The following is a 16,295-nucleotide window of genomic DNA, read 5'->3' as shown; positions in this document are numbered from 1 at the left end:
CCTCACAGTTTTGTCCTCCGCACAGAGTTCGCTTAGTGATATGCCTCTGCGGGGGCCCCCTCTCGAATGAGAGAGTGCTGGAGCAGCTCAACTCAGAACGAGTGGTATTGTCCGCTTTGGAGAATGGGAGCTCGCACAGAGTTCACTTAGCGATGTTGCCTCTGCGGAGGCACCACCCTTACGGTTTTGTCCCCCGCATAGAGTTCGCTTAGCGATATGCCTCTGCGCGGGGGGTGGGGGGCTCTGACGCTCAGCTTTCTGAGGTCGTGCCTGCCGAAGTCCTTCTGAACTTGTGGGAGCTTCGGTGATGGCTACGCTCTGCAGGAAAGCGACGTCGCGAGCGCTATCGTGAGGTCTTGCACCCATGAGGAGGAAGTACATGCTGGTTTCTTACTTGCTGTAGGAAGACAGAAGAGTTTGAAGGGCAATGAGATTAAATGGGACTGTACCCTTTGCACAGAGGCTTACAATCCCATTTTGAAACTCCATAACTCTCCTCCTCCAGGCTTCAGCTTTTATTTCTCTTCCCCTCCAACTCGTTGACGTGAGACTCGGGCTACTACTTCTTACTGGTTGCCCCCACATCCCACGTCGTTGCAACGGGAGCCGTTCCTGATTTGAGATGGCTCGGGTGAAAGTTTCTTCCTCCGCTTAATGTGAACCCGTGGAGGCGGCACAAAAGGGGCCTCCACTTGTTGCAGGCTTTGGACTGCAATGGCTAGCGTTGGGCTTGCTACACCGGCGCGTCGAACTGCTCGGGTTGGACTTGTGGAACTTGTTCTACCGGAGGTCTTGGTGGTAGATTCTGGATTGAACATCCGGGGCTTGGAGCATGATGTCGGAAGGCGTTAGAGACTCCTCCGCTCCTTAGTCTGATGATCACGACTCGGGGTCCTTCCTCTAGCGCCAACTGTTGCTAGAAATTGGACCCAGGGGTGACCACTGGCCGAGAAGGAGAAGCTCTGGTGCTTATGGTGCGTCGGCGGGCTGCATCCTCTGGAGGACCTTCAAAAAGCCAGTGGCCGGGCTTCCGGCGCTGGCCCTCCGATGCTTAAGTCAGAGGGGGGCTTTATTTGGAGAAGGAGATGAGTTGTATATTGGAGTTTAGAAGTCAGGATCAAAAAGAATAATCCCCCTTTAAAGAGGAAGAAGTTCCCCTTTTGTAGGAGGGATACAGGGTTACCTGTGATATGACCGGACGAATTAAATGAGTTACCGTCATGATTGAGTGTGGTCATCTGAATTAATGCGTTGCCGTGGAGGACGGGACTGAAGCCAATGAGTTGTTGTGGGTGACCGGACATAGTTGAGGTGAGTCGATGAGTTGCCGTGGATGGCCTGAGATTTTAAATAAGCTGGAGATCCATGGAGACCATGCGCATTAATTGTTGACAGTCGTAGCAGGGTATGGTCCCTGGTTGATGTGTGTGGCGTGGCCGGCAAGCAAAGCATGGTACAGTGAGACTGCTGCAGGGCGTGGCCGCAGCATATGGATGACGAGCTCGGTCTTCTGGGCTCGGCCTGCATGAGCTAGGTCTGCATGAACTCGGTCTGCATGAGCTCGCCTTCTAAGCTCGGTCTGCTGGGCTTGGCCTGCATGAGCTCGGCCTGCATGAGCTCGGTCGGAGCTCGGCCTGCGTGAGTTCGGCCTGCATGAGCTCGGTTTTCTGAACTCGGTCTGCGTGAGCTCAGTTTGCATGAGCTCGGCCTGCATGAGCTCAGTCTTTGCTTTGTGGGGTGGTCCATTTTCCCCCCCAACAATACCATAGATATAAAATAATTTTTTTTGATAATTATCAATATATACTTTACTTTATGTACAGTGACATGATCAAATGATATAAGCTCTACCTTTATCATGAGTGGTTTTCTGTTACAATGTATTTCATCACATTACGAACTTTCGGCTACATACATCTTCAAATAGCATCCAATGCAACCCGTATTTTTCCTCAAGAATTTCCAGTCAAAAACTTGACCGAATAAAGAAGGTCTTTATTTCCTCTCCAAGAGGTCGAGTTCGAGGGTGCAGAACTGGGTCCAGGCCGGATTTCCATTTACGAAAACCTTTTCCGCACTTTCCCGTTTCCGTCATTTCCATTTCCGAGACCAACTAGATTCCGTCAAACCCCGGTTAGTTTCCCCTCCTCCACTCCAATTCCCCGTCTCTGGATTCCCATCACTTCCGTGCAAGATAAAGCGTCACCACCCTCCACACTCCCCCCATCCCTTCGTCACCCCAGCAGCTAACAACTCCGGTTAATTATAGATAATCTCACTTCGAGTGACAGGACACCTCAAGCCCCTATATCAGTGCTTCTCTCTCACGGACTCCCGTCTTTTTTCTTTCAAAACGAAGACTCGTCTCCGACTCTCCCACTGAAAAGCCGACACACTTAACTAGCCTAAATGTCATTCTAGAGAGAGAAAGTGAGAGAGTTTAGAGAAAGAAAGCTTGGGACCTAGCTCTCATTGCGGAAGGTGGTGCTCCGACCCGGGCTTTTGCAGCGTAGAAGGCGACCGCGGCGGCGTTGGAGAGAGTTCCGGCGGGATCTGCGGTTGAGGGGGATGGCGGAGGCGGGGGAGGGGAAGACCGGGATGGGGGAGGGGGAGAAGAAGAGGCAGGAGCAGAGCGTGGCGTTCTACGAGTTGTTCACGTTCGCGGACCGCTACGATCTGGCTCTTATGGGGGCGGGGAGTCTCGGCGCGGTGGTCCACGGATCGGCGATGCCGGTTTTCTTCCTACTATTCGGCGATCTCGTCAACGGATTCGGCAAGAACCAGGCGGATCTCGGCACGATGACCAACGAGGTCTCCAAGGTCCGGTCACCGCCTCTCTCTCCCTCTCTCCTCTCCTCTTTAGATCTCTCCATACTTTCTCTATTTTCTTTATTATTTTTAAAATGATTTATTGCTATTTTTTTCAGTATGCTCTCTACTTCATCTATCTCGGGCTCGTTGTGTGCGTATCCTCCTATGCCGGTGAGTCTCTTTGCCTCTCCTTTTATTTCCCTCCTAAGTTGATTTAAATTACCATTGTTGTTAGTATTGATTCCGATCGGGACACCGGCCGTGAGGTAAGACGAGAAAAGGGTGCCTTTTTTTTCACTCTTCCCCTCCTCCGGCGGTCCGTCAACTCCTATGGACGTTGTCTTCCGGCGTTACCGCATAGAAAATCTATGCGGACAACATATCTCGGCCGTCCAGCGACGCCCCCACTCCGGCGCGTCGCTTCGCAGGGCGCCGACGAACAAAGTGGACGAGCCTGGCTTCTGCGTCCGCATAGAACTTTGTGTACGCGCGTCTGGATGGTAGCATCCTCCTCCTCTCTTACCCCTCCCTTCGGTATCCGCGGTCGCTGTCGTCTTACTTCGTGGGCCGGGAACGAAAACGTCGCGCTCTTTTATTCCTTAATTTATCCTGATTTATTTGGCCTCGGAGCATTGACAGCCGTTAAACTGATCTCACGGTTACCGTTAAGAATGTCTCCTCGACTTCGCCGTTTGGTTTCCGGCTTCGTGGCGAGATCCGGTCACTCTCCGATGAGCTTACCGTGTCTTGTTTATATGATGAACAGAGATCGCGTGCTGGATGTACACCGGAGAGAGGCAGGTGGGTACGTTTCGACGGCGATACCTGGAAGCAGTTCTGAAGCAAGACGTCGGATTCTTCGACACCGACGCCCGGACGGGGGACATCGTCTTCAGCGTCTCCACCGACACCCTTCTGGTTCAGGACGCCATTAGCGAGAAGGTAACGTCACCACTCCGACTCCACTCACCTCCCCCGGCTCACGTTAGCGCACGCTCATACTCGTCAGCTAAACTGGGCCTTCGATGACAGGTCGGTAACTTTATCCACTACCTGTCAACTTTCCTGGCCGGGCTCGTGGTGGGCTTCATCTCCGCCTGGAGGCTAGCGCTCCTCAGCGTGGCTGTGATCCCTGGCATCGCCTTCGCCGGCGGCCTCTACGCCTACACTCTCACCGGCCTGACCTCCAAGGGCCGGGAATCCTATGCCAATGCCGGTATCATCGCAGAGCAGGTAATCAACTAACCATCACGAGGTGGTGACCATATACATCCAAAAGCTTCTCACTTTTACCGTGCTTTAAACCTGGGAAATATTTGATGGGCTTTATAAGCTACAGTGGCCGATTTAGGAGAAGCAGAGAGGGTCGTTGTCGTGGCCTCGTGGATGTAGACGTGTGTGTATGATGAATGCTATAGGGCCTTTTCTTGATGGCGTTAACGCTTGATAGAGATTGTTTCTTTTGTTGCTTCTCCGATTGGTGCAAACGTTGAACACAAAATTATTCATATCTCATGAAGTCCGAAAAGATAATGCCGGACCGTACGTACCTCCATCCCCACTTCCAATTGATGCTTGAATTGTATTTGATCTCTATGATTCTAGTAGCAAACATCTTTTTTGAATCTAGCCGTTGATTCGGCTCAGCGATGGCACCTGTCCCAGTCTTGATTAGAGTGGGCCTGTCATGTTATTCTGTGTGGTCAGCTTCAGCCCAGTGAAGGTTGTGGGCCCACCGCGGTCGAGAGGTGCGTTAGGTGCATTTTGGCTGGTCTATGTGGAGGGTGGTGGATTACCCAGGGTTTAGGGCTGGTTTGCAGTTGTCCGCTTGTTATCATGCAGTTGCTGCGCAATGCATGATGTTATGGGTCATCGAGTTGGTAGATTTCTTTTGGATGAAAGGTCTAAATCTGTTCAGTTGTTGGACTATCATTGTGATAGATATGGAGCCGGTCCATGATGGCTTTTGGATACTACGTTAGACAATGTTATTAGTTTGAAATATAAAAAAGGAACCAGAAAATAAGGAAAAATAGCATTCTGTGTGCTTAAACATTTTCTTGCACAATGCTTTGCGGATTGCCCAATTGTTGTGTCACAGTGCAATGTTAAAGTAGTTTCAGAAATTGTAGAATCCCATACCTTTTTACTCTTTAAATGATATAGCTTCGTTAGGGAACAGTAGACACTTTTCTCTCATAAAATGGAACAGTGCACCCTCATGATGAGTAAATTGCATGTCAAACTATAAGCATGTGCTTGCTTACTGTACATGACTCACCTCATAAATCTTTTTTCCAGGCCTAGGGAATCAATTTATGTTGGATTATAATTGGAGTCAGAAATTGTACTAGTTTAGAAGTTCTTATTAGCCAGCAGCCTAGCTCCTATTGTTTTAGTTGCTACATTCATGCTGTTTGTGCTTGTCATGCATATTGTTATTATCGGATGTGCCGTCTGCTTTTTAGGTTACTAATATTTTTTAGTTGGCATCTGAGTTCTGGATTTTATCACATAGTTGTTTGAATCCTCCTTTTGATAACTTCTCTTAGGCAATTGCACAAGTGCGAACTGTATATTCATTTGTTGGAGAGAGCAAAGCCCTCAATTCCTACTCAGAAGCAATTCAGAACACGCTGAAGCTTGGGTACAAAGCAGGGATGGCAAAAGGTTTGGGAATTGGGTGTACATATGGGATTGCATGCATGTCATGGGCCTTGGTGTTCTGGTACGCCGGTGTCTTCATCAGAAATGGACAGACTGATGGTGGAAAAGCTTTTACAGCCATATTTTCTGCCATTGTTGGTGGGATGTGAGTTCCTACTCCTTAATTGTCAGCTTTTTATGACTAAATTCAGTTTAGAATTTATTTCATTTTCATAGTGTCATAACTATTGGTAGCGATTCATAGTTGAAGGAAGAGAATTGCAGGATTTCACTATCACCAGTTTGGTTACTTACTGATTATATGTTTTATCATTTGCCTGGTGCATTTATTGAGCATTACCAGCAAGTATCAGTAACAGAGGTTTGTTGGTATGAATTATGCCTTCATACAAAACTAATGCATGCCATTCTTTTTGTTCATATTTTTACGTGTACGGTTATGCAGGAGTCTAGGCCAAGCATTTTCAAATCTTGGAGCCTTTAGCAAAGGGAAGATTGCTGGATACAAGCTGATGGAGATCATTCGGCAGAGACCCTCTATTATTCAAGATCCCTCCGATGGGAAATGTTTGCCTGAGGTCCATGGAAACATAGAGTTCAAAGATGTTACTTTTAGCTACCCATCAAGACCTGATGTCATTATTTTCCGAGATTTCTCGCTTTTCTTTCCTGCTGGGAAGACAGCTGCAGTTGTCGGAGGTAGTGGGTCTGGAAAGAGTACTGTTGTGGCTCTGATTGAAAGGTTCTACGATCCTAACCAGGGTAATTTAGACCTTAAGCTCATTGTCACCAAGGCATCTATATGGTGTTAGTCATCTATGTTAGCCTGGCTTGAATTAATTCTTTCCTTGCATTGCTGTTGCAGGGCAGGTTCTGCTGGATAATGTGGATATAAAGACATTACAACTGAAATGGTTGAGAGATCAAATTGGTTTGGTGAACCAAGAACCTGCACTTTTTGCAACAACAATACTTGAGAACATACTCTATGGAAAGCCTGATGCCACAATTGCTGAAGTTGAAGCTGCTGCATCGGCAGCTAATGCTCATAGCTTCATTTCTCTGCTTCCGAATGGCTACAACACCCAGGTGAGTTTGAGCTCTTTATCAAGGTTAGCTACTTAGTATAATAATTGTAAGAATAATAACTGTAAGTAAGGATCCTATGCCTAGAGTTGTTTGCCAACGTGGGTATTTTGTTTGCCATAGTAATCTATCCAAAACCATCCCCTGAAACTAATGTTCATTGATTTTGCGCTCTGCTAACTTTATCTTTGCTTAAACTCCTTTTGTGCGAAGCATATTACAGATCCTGATCATATGCTTCATATGGGTTTTGCTTCTCTTTCTCTCTTTTTGTGCGTGGAACATAATCCTATTATATTGTTTCTTTAATAATTAAAGTTCGTCTTTAGCCCAAAGGTCAGATTGCAAGATGATCCGTGCCAGTATTTTGTGTTATGCTCACTTGCCATTCCTGCAAAATTCATGTCCACCTGAACAGCTGTAAAGAAAAGGCAAGCTTCTACTTTGGTAAAAGGTGTTTTCCCTTTTAATTTTACGAGATCTATGAGTAATTGTCTTGCAAAGCCATTAGGAGCTTCTATTTTCTGTACAGGTCAATGCGACAGTGTGTTGGAAGTAAAACATAAACCAGATTTTGAATCATTATCAAACAGAAATCTTCATAGCATTCTAATAATTTGCAGCTATTTTCTCTAGAATTTTAGATGGCTAATCTTCAAATTTCTAGTGTTATCTTTCTATGTACTTTGAAGGGAAACAAGTTTTTCATTTGTCCCTTCTAAATACAAATTTTTATCAAATCCAGGCAGGAGAACGAGGAGTACAGCTATCTGGTGGCCAGAAACAGCGAATTGCTATTGCTCGTGCCATGCTAAAGAACCCCAAGATCCTCCTCCTTGATGAAGCCACCAGCGCCCTGGATTTAGGTTCTGAGAGCATCGTTCAAGAAGCCTGGACCGCCTCATGGTTGGGAGAACAACTGTAGTTGTTGCACACCGGCTCTCCACTATAAAGAACGTTGATATGATAGCTGTGATGCAGCAAGGTCAAGTTGTTGAGACTGGGACCCATGAAGAGCTTCTTGCAAAGGGAAGCTCAGGAGCTTATGCCTCTCTTATTCGGTTCCAGGAGATGGCAAGAAACAGGGACTTTGGTGCCCCATCCACTCGCAGATCCCGATCTTCACGCCTGAGCCATTCACTTTCCACTAAATCTCTAAGTCTTCGGTCTGGAAGTTTGAGAAACTTGAGCTATCAGTACAGCACTGGAGCAGATGGCCGAATAGAGATGGTTTCTAATGCAGATAATGATCGCAAGTATCCGGCACCACGCGGTTACTTTTTTAAGCTCCTGAAGCTAAATGCACCAGAGTGGCCTTACAGTATCTTGGGTGCCATTGGATCTGTACTCTCTGGTTTCATAGGCCCAACATTTGCAATCGTGATGAGCAATATGATTGAAGTGTTCTACTATAGGGACCCAAATGCAATGGAGAGAAAGACAAGAGAGTATGTGTTCATATACATCGGCACTGGGCTTTATGCTGTTGTTGCTTATCTGGTACAGCATTACTTCTTCAGCATCATGGGGGAAAATCTCACCACCAGGGTGAGGAGAATGATGCTTGCGGGTATGGCCGGATTTTGATTCTGCTTTCTTCTCAAGTTTATTGTCAAAGTAAATCATGATCAAAGTACTACATTTTTTATGCAGCAATTCTAAGGAACGAAGTGGGCTGGTTTGACGAGGATGAGAACAATTCCAGCCTTCTAGCCGCCCGACTGGCTACAGATGCAGCTGACGTGAAATCTGCGATCGCCGAGAGGATCTCCGTGATCCTGCAGAACATGACTTCTCTCCTTACATCCTTCATAGTTGGTTTCATTGTTGAATGGCGTGTTGCTCTCCTCATTCTTGCCACCTTTCCTCTTCTCGTCCTCGCCAACTTTGCACAGGTAGTTTGCTCTATTCTCTATTTTTCTAATGACTACCGAGACACCTCCCTTACTGGAAACTAGAGCTGAAATAAAATAAAATGCCTAAAATATGCGTATTATTTGGCTAGTGGTTCATTTCTTCTTCTTTTTTTTTTTTTAATGTGAATCTGGTTCATTTTCTTTGCTGAGGCATATACAAGTTGTCTTCACGACAATCAGAGATCAATCAGCATACTAATCTGGCCGGTAACATTGTAAATGAGTTGGAAATAGGCTTACGTATCAATCTCCTTTAATATGCTTGTATTCAATCTAGTGGGTTGGATACGGGCAATCTGTTCCTTTTCCCGGAATCCAATGACCCTCGCTATTGAAACAGCAGTAGATAAAAGGAGTTATGGGGGGAATAATAAAGAAAGCATGGACAAATTGTACAGTCGATACTGCCAAAGTATACCGTAGCACGTGCTTCCTGGCAGCTGCTGTTGGCTCTTTAATTTATGGCAAGAAGCTGTTCTCTTTGACCTATATATACAATGATATAATAAATAAAAGAGTGCGTAGAAATCTCCCCCGCATTTATTAACCTGTTTTCGGGTATGCTGTCCATGTATATCTCGAGGTTCTTTGTACAAACTGTCTTTCTTGCAGTTGCAGGAAATTTGGAGCCACTCGATGGCAGCCCTCTGCCGCCCTTCAATTGTTTTGTCAGGGACTGGTAAAAAGTTATAGAAAAAGTAGGGAGTACTTACTCTTTTCTGCTCCAAACCTGTTTTGAACCTTTCCTCACTGCATTAAAAAATGCATGCTGATATTGAGAGATTCTTTTGCTCGTGATGCTCTCTGAACTTCGCCTTTTAAAAAAAAAAAATTCTGTCTCCTTTGGATTCTTATGGAGAGAGAGTGATTCCATAACCCCACTGGTGAGCTTAACTCTCTTAGTTTTTCATCATTTGATCATCTTGATTCACTATCCACTGTGTATGGAAAATTAATGCCGGAACCCATGGTTGCTCCTTTGTGCTCTTGCTTCCTTTAATGCTCTTTATCCGAAGGTTTAAAAAAAACACAGATTCGTTCCGCCAACCTTGCATGGAAGACTGCATCTCTTTGTACTGATGCATAGATGGCCTCTTTATTAAATAGGCCATGCTGGGAAGTTCAGAAATTTCTTAATTGTCCATGGATTATTGGAAGTACAATCTACATATTTTGGTTTAAGTAGAGATTCAAATACATTGAAATGTTGTTGGATATTTGTTCTTCTTTTTTTTATTGAGTAAAAATGGACGAAGTGAGACATTTCCCCCAAGTGATATTTGTTCCCATGATTATTACTGAGCATTTTGTTTCTCATGCGGACTTAAAATCTAGATGTTGTTTATGAGAGAGTAATCCCCAAGCTAGGCTTCAGCATTTGGTATTCAATTATATTGTTGCAGAATTCTCAAAATATTGTCCTCCTCTTTATTAGCTAATTGATACTCCAATGCTAAAATCAAACTATTTATAAATTATTTCGTAATTCTCGCATTGTTCATGTTGTTTATGAGTTGTTCGTGGCTCGCTCATGAGACACCTATGGTTACATAGTAATAGTGATCTATTGTTGTCGGTGGTGCCAGCATTCGCTGCTGTTTGTTGCCAATTTCTCCTGTGCTTTTCTTCATGTGGTATATAATACATCTCTTTGGTTTTTAATTCAATATTAACTTTGCAACTCAAGACATGATTAATTATCTTTGTTCTTCCCGAACTTCTGCAATATGGGCACATTTTTTCCCCTGAATTACATCTATTTTCTCCGAATTGAATTATTTCAGAATGATGAAGTTGTGCCAGTGCTTGTATCCTCTATGGATCCTGACAGTTTCTCTTGATGTTGTCAGCAACTCTCACTGAAGGGGTTTGCAGGGGACACGGCAAAAGCCCATGCGAAGACAAGCATGATTGCTGGGGAGGGTGTGAGCAACATCCGCACCGTGGCAGCCTTCAACGCACAAGATAAGATCCTCTCGCTCTTTCACCATGAGCTTCGAGTTCCCCAGCGTCGCAGTCTCCGTCGGAGCCAGACATCTGGCCTTCTTTTCGGCCTGTCCCAGCTTTCCCTCTATTCCTCGGAGGCTCTTGTCCTCTGGTATGGTGCTCATCTTGTCCGCTCTGGTGCTTCCACCTTCTCCAAGGTCATCAAGGTCTTTGTTGTCCTTGTCATCACTGCCAACTCTGTCGCTGAGACTGTCAGCCTTGCACCAGAGATCATCCGAGGTGGTGAATCCATTCGCTCCATCTTCTCTATTCTCAACCGGGGAACCCGCATTGACCCTGATGATCCTGAAGCTGAGCCTATCGACTCCATTCGAGGCGAGATCGAGCTGAGGCATGTCGATTTTGCTTATCCATCTCGGCCCGACGTGCCCATTTTCAAGGACTTCAACCTAAGAATCCGTGCTGGCCAGAGCCAAGCTCTTGTTGGGGCCAGCGGATCCGGGAAGAGTACTGTCATTGGCCTTATTGAGCGGTTCTATGATCCCACTGCAGGGAAGGTCATGGTAGATGGCAAAGATATCCGGAGGCTGAACTTGAAGTCCTTGAGACTCAAAATTGGACTTGTACAGCAGGAGCCTGTGCTCTTCGCTGCAAGCATTTTTGAGAACATTGCCTATGGAAAGGACAGGGCGACCGAGGAGGAGGTGATTGAGGCGGCACGGGCTGCCAATGTGCATGGATTTGTGAGTGTACTGCCTGAGGGGTACAAGACGGCAGTGGGTGAGAGAGGGGTGCAGCTATCCGGTGGGCAGAAACAGAGGATTGCAATCGCAAGGGCGGTGCTCAAAAATCCAGCGGTGCTGCTTTTGGACGAGGCGACGAGCGCATTGGATGCAGAGTCAGAATGTGTTCTGCAGGAGGCTCTGGAGCGGTTGATGAGAGGGCGGACCACCGTCCTAGTGGCGCACCGCCTCTCCACAATTCGAGGGGTGGACTCCATTGCAGTGGTGCAGGATGGGCGTATTGTGGAGCAGGGGAGCCACACGGAGCTGGTGACCCGGGCTGATGGGGCATACTCCCGGCTGTTGCAGCTGCAGCACCATCATGTCTGATAGAATGTAATGTCACCATGCTGCACCTTCCTTCCAGTTGGGCCTCCCTACCCTCATGGTTTTGAGATGATATGACATTTGGTTTTGGGTGTTCTTTTGAAGATTTGTGGATGTAGATATGAGTGAGGGGCTTAGCTTCTATCTTGTCTTGATATTTAAGAGGAGGGGGTAAGTGTTGGATATTGTTATTATCATAATTCTCGTAAGGACTTAATTTAAACTGTTTTCTCCGACTTGGAACGATCAACTAGTAATAGTGAAAAAAAAATCGGCCTCGAGTTATCGTTATATGTGGAACTCAGCAGGTGCTACCTCCAGCATCCCACAGTTTGGACATCTGAATGCTGTTAATGCTTTAATTGGTGCATGAAGGGTTATATGACCCCCAGGCAACATGAACTTTTCTATCTGAATCTGAAATGGTCCATTTACCAGTTGAGTATTTTTCTAACTGAAGTCAGACGCAATGTATCTTCGACAGCTGATGGTGCTTGCTCAGAATTATAGTGAAGTTATTCCTCCCTTTGTGGGGTGGAAGTTTGTGTACTGGGATTTGCAAATGTACCAACAGGAATTTCAAGAGAAATAAATGATTCAATGATCTGATCAAATATTATAATAATACTTATGAGCATGTTTTCCATCTTTTCTCGAGAAACAAGAGGGGTATTTCTTTGCAAAATTGTGCTCAATTTCATATGTGGCAATTCCCGTAATAGGAATTGGTATTTATCCTGATTTCGTTCTCTCGTTATCAGGGTACAAACTATCCTATCTAATTACTTTTACCTTGACAATATGATCGGAGAAAAATATTGTTAATGCCTAGTTATCACATCAGATTTAGATCTGACTAAAATCTTAGATAGCATCGGGGAAATTCTATTATCTTAGAAGGAATGCAGTTAAAAAAATCTGTGCTATTCTTGAGTCCGAACTTTCTTAGTTCAGGTCTTGCAAACTAGCAAACGAGCAACATGATAATTTTCTCTTCAGTGGTGTAGTTGTTTTTCTTGCCAATCTGAGGTTCCTGTTTGACAATCAAAAAACTAATAACTATTCATTTTAGGGCTTACTCTAAAGTATGGTATACATCTCTTCACGGATCAAATTTGGTCTGCCATATTATCTCTACAAAGATTGGAAATAATTTACTGACATTTAGTTTTAATCAAAGCAACTCAAATACTACAGTCGTATTATGATATGCTATGTTAATAATGCAGCAGGCTGTCAATTGATCAAGAGCACAACATGCTACAGAGGAAGATTGCTTATACATATGATCTACACTGATGGTGGAGGAAATTGTGGTCGACCACTTCTGAGTATAAGAATAAGAAATTAGGACACTGACAAAATTTTTATTCCCAGCCCTTGATTTTGATAGTCTGATTGGTTTTAGTCTGTGGTTTGTATATAAGCTGTATTGATTATAAAGCATGGCAAAATTGTGTCTAGAACATGGATAACCGTACGCTGACAGAAACATGAACCATTCATATATGAAAGACTAATCATTGATAGAAAATAATTATGAACCATGCAAAATGCCAGTCTTTTACCTTTTTTCAGAGAAAGGAAGGGAGACCTACCTGCACTTATATTACCTAAGTCCGTGAGATTCTTAAAGGACATTGTGATCTCCCTACGAAAATATTTTTGGTTTGAGCTGCCATGTAAACTTGGGAATATATGTGGTTTGTTGATAGTGAAATTGAGAGAAAGGATGGATTTGATACCTTAGGTGGTGAGCTGCGTTGCAAGTTTGTTTCTCTTTAGTCGTTACTCGAAAGCAATGGCCACAAATCATTCTCCAACACTTGTTCTCCTATCTTCACCTACACAACATGCTTCGAGTTTAAAAGCAGGGAAAAATCTGATGCACTAGCATATTGACCTCATATAGCATTAGGAATGGGCATTCGAGTTCAAGAAGCATCTAGGCTAAATTTATCTGATAGATCATCCAATTAAACTTCTATGAGCTGTTACCTTTCAATGATGCATCAACATTATGTCTTTATTAGATCTAATGGGATCTATATTACACCAAGCTCTTCCTTTTTTTTTTTTGTCAAAGGTTTAAATGCATGTGAGCTATCAAGGGCTTGAAGAAATCGGTCAATCAAATTAGGGCATGCTTTCGTGTTTCGATCCTAAAGCATAATTTTGCCTTTATGCCTGAGACCCAGAAGCCTGAATAATTATGGGTCTGACCTGTGTTGGAAAGTTTTGCACAAAAATCACCTTAGAGTTGGGTCGGCTTGAATTTGAACATTAGGTAAAGTTTGGGCCTAAGTGTCAATTCATTTATGCTTAAGCTTGATGGAAAAAGCTTATATTTTCTAGGTTTTTTGTTTATTTTTGTTGGAGAATTGGCTGAAGTCAGTTTAGGGAGTTTTGTTTAATCGGAGTATGGAGTCTTCTCTTATTTTGATGTATAAATAAGTCAAAAGCCATGCAACGCATAGATACATGTTATGGAAAAAACAACAATACAAGTAAATTAATTAATTTATAGTGATCAAATTTCATGAAGAATTGTTTCATACAAATACATGAGTTCAAATTTAGATAGTGCAAGCATGCATTTTGATCAAAAAATATAGTATATTAACTTTAAAATCATTTCATTATATGAAAAGAAATCCCATGAGTTGCATCATGATGAATGAAAAGCTATAAAATTTTCCTAAAAAAAAAGAAATGAAGGTATTAAATTTCGATCAATTAAAACGAAATTAATGAATTAAAATTATCCATTGAGTCCAAAAACACTGGACACAAAAATTCTTGTAGGGAAAAGAATTTGTTAATATACCAAACTAGATTTATATTTCTAATGGAAGATAATAATCAACCGGTTCTCTATTGTCTAATTTAAATTTTAGTGTAGTTGTAAAAGCACGAAATGACTTTCTAATTAATGCTTTTATTGAAATTATGAATTTTTTTTAGTAACTTACATAATTAAGAGAGTTGTCTATAGAGAGTTAACTAGAAAAATCCTTTTTACCATAAAGCTATTTTAGCATAATAGTTAAGTATGACTCAAAGCTATATGAAGAGTTACCTAGAAAGATCCTTTTTTTATTGGATGATGTGAGAGAGCTATTTGAGTGCACTAGTAAAAGTGTAGCATGGTTCATGGATGATCTTCTAGGACCTTTACTAAATTCTAGGATTTTTTGCAAACCTCTGTATAATATATACGATTAGGACTTTCAATATTCTTATTAACCATAGGAGTTTATGGTTACAAGGAATTGTCCAGCATTGCAAACAAAATCAATGAATGATCAATAGACTTACAATCTTTAGGAATTTATAAGTTATTTTTCGTGTTCTGCATTATCTCTCTAGTTATAATGCTAATATTTGAAGGTTGAACTTCACCTCCTCGGCGGACTCCACTTTAATTTTTTCCCTCTTTTATTTTAAAACACCCAAGTAGAGTTCTATCACATGTATTCTTTTCTGTTTCTGAAAATTGTGGCTTTTTTACACTAATCATCTTTTTCTTAATCTTATTCTTGGTTTATATATATAAGGTTATCAGCGTTCCATCTGTGGAATGTTAAGTATGATATATATTGTTGACTATTGCACTATCAACTTAAGCTTTTGGGATCATTTAACTAATTAATATGGTATCAAAGCTCGTACTTAATAGCATTGTTGACTCTTTCTCCATCAGTTTAAACTTTTGGGATTATTTGATTGGTTAACATAGGATACTAGTCTGGCAATAACTGAAGGCTTCTAAATTACTTCCTGAGTGAAGACATGCTTCTAATTATTTGCAGCAAGAGATAAAAACCTTGGACTAAATGATTTTTTTTAACTATCAAAAAGCTGCATGTTGAGTCTTGGGGCTTAGTCATCTCATCATTTTTTGAACAAAAGGATGTGGTTTCATTAGAGATAAAAGTGAACACAAAAGAGAATTGATAAAAACGAAGAGGGAAGGAAGGAAAATAAAATAGATACAGGAGAGTTCAAATAGCTCAAAAATTCCAAGCACACAAAAAGGCCCAACCGACCAGACAACTAAATTCTACTTGACTTAGCCCCAATTTAAAGTGTAGTCGGGGCCTGGTCCTCCATGATAAACTATAGACGACTGGTAACTTTTGTCCCCCATGAATCCGAAAACCACAGCATGTAGACCACGAAATCATAAACTAGCAATTGTTGTGCTCCTTGAATCTAGAAATCAAGATAGTTCTTCATCATCCGAGATTTCTCGCTACCATTGTCATGTTCCCCCCTTCTACATGCACCTTTTATAACCAAAGCTCGATCAGTCATTTGAACCAATCGAGCTGAGAGGAGAAGTCTTTCCGTTCAACCTGCTCAACTTGAACCTTTCAGTAAGAATAATAGAGAATAAAAGAATTGTAAAATTTCATTATAATGTCTCTATTTATACTAATGAATTTGGGTTAGAATATTCTTCCAAGTGGAAGAGGTTACATCTTTGTTAAAGTTGATTAGTAAAAATAATCATGTAGAGCTAAAATTCTCCTATAGCTGCTAGTTCTTGACTTCTGCATTAATTTTATCATACATGGCATCGCCTAACTCTTCTAAGATTGAGAAAAGCACTTGGTCAAGATTTTTTCTAAACAAGGAAACTTGACTTTGACCAACCTGTTTGGAAACATGGTAGTACTCCCCCAAACATTGTGCGAGTCTGACTGTTTAGGATAGAGGCATCAGGAAAAGTTACCTAATTTTAATAAAAAATAGC

General features: G+C 42.7%; 1 pseudogene; it reads left to right on the top strand.

Moving 5' to 3' along the window:
* The first annotated feature begins 2,354 nt into the window (after nt 1-2,354).
* Nucleotides 2,355-11,827, top strand: LOC120109366 (annotated as a pseudogene).
* Nucleotides 11,828-16,295: the final 4,468 nt, after the last annotated feature.

This window comes from Phoenix dactylifera, unplaced genomic scaffold (genome assembly GCF_009389715.1).
Source record: "Phoenix dactylifera cultivar Barhee BC4 unplaced genomic scaffold, palm_55x_up_171113_PBpolish2nd_filt_p 002079F, whole genome shotgun sequence".
Classification (NCBI taxonomy): domain Eukaryota; kingdom Viridiplantae; phylum Streptophyta; class Magnoliopsida; order Arecales; family Arecaceae; genus Phoenix; species Phoenix dactylifera.
This window is presented reverse-complemented; position numbering and strand designations above follow the sequence as displayed.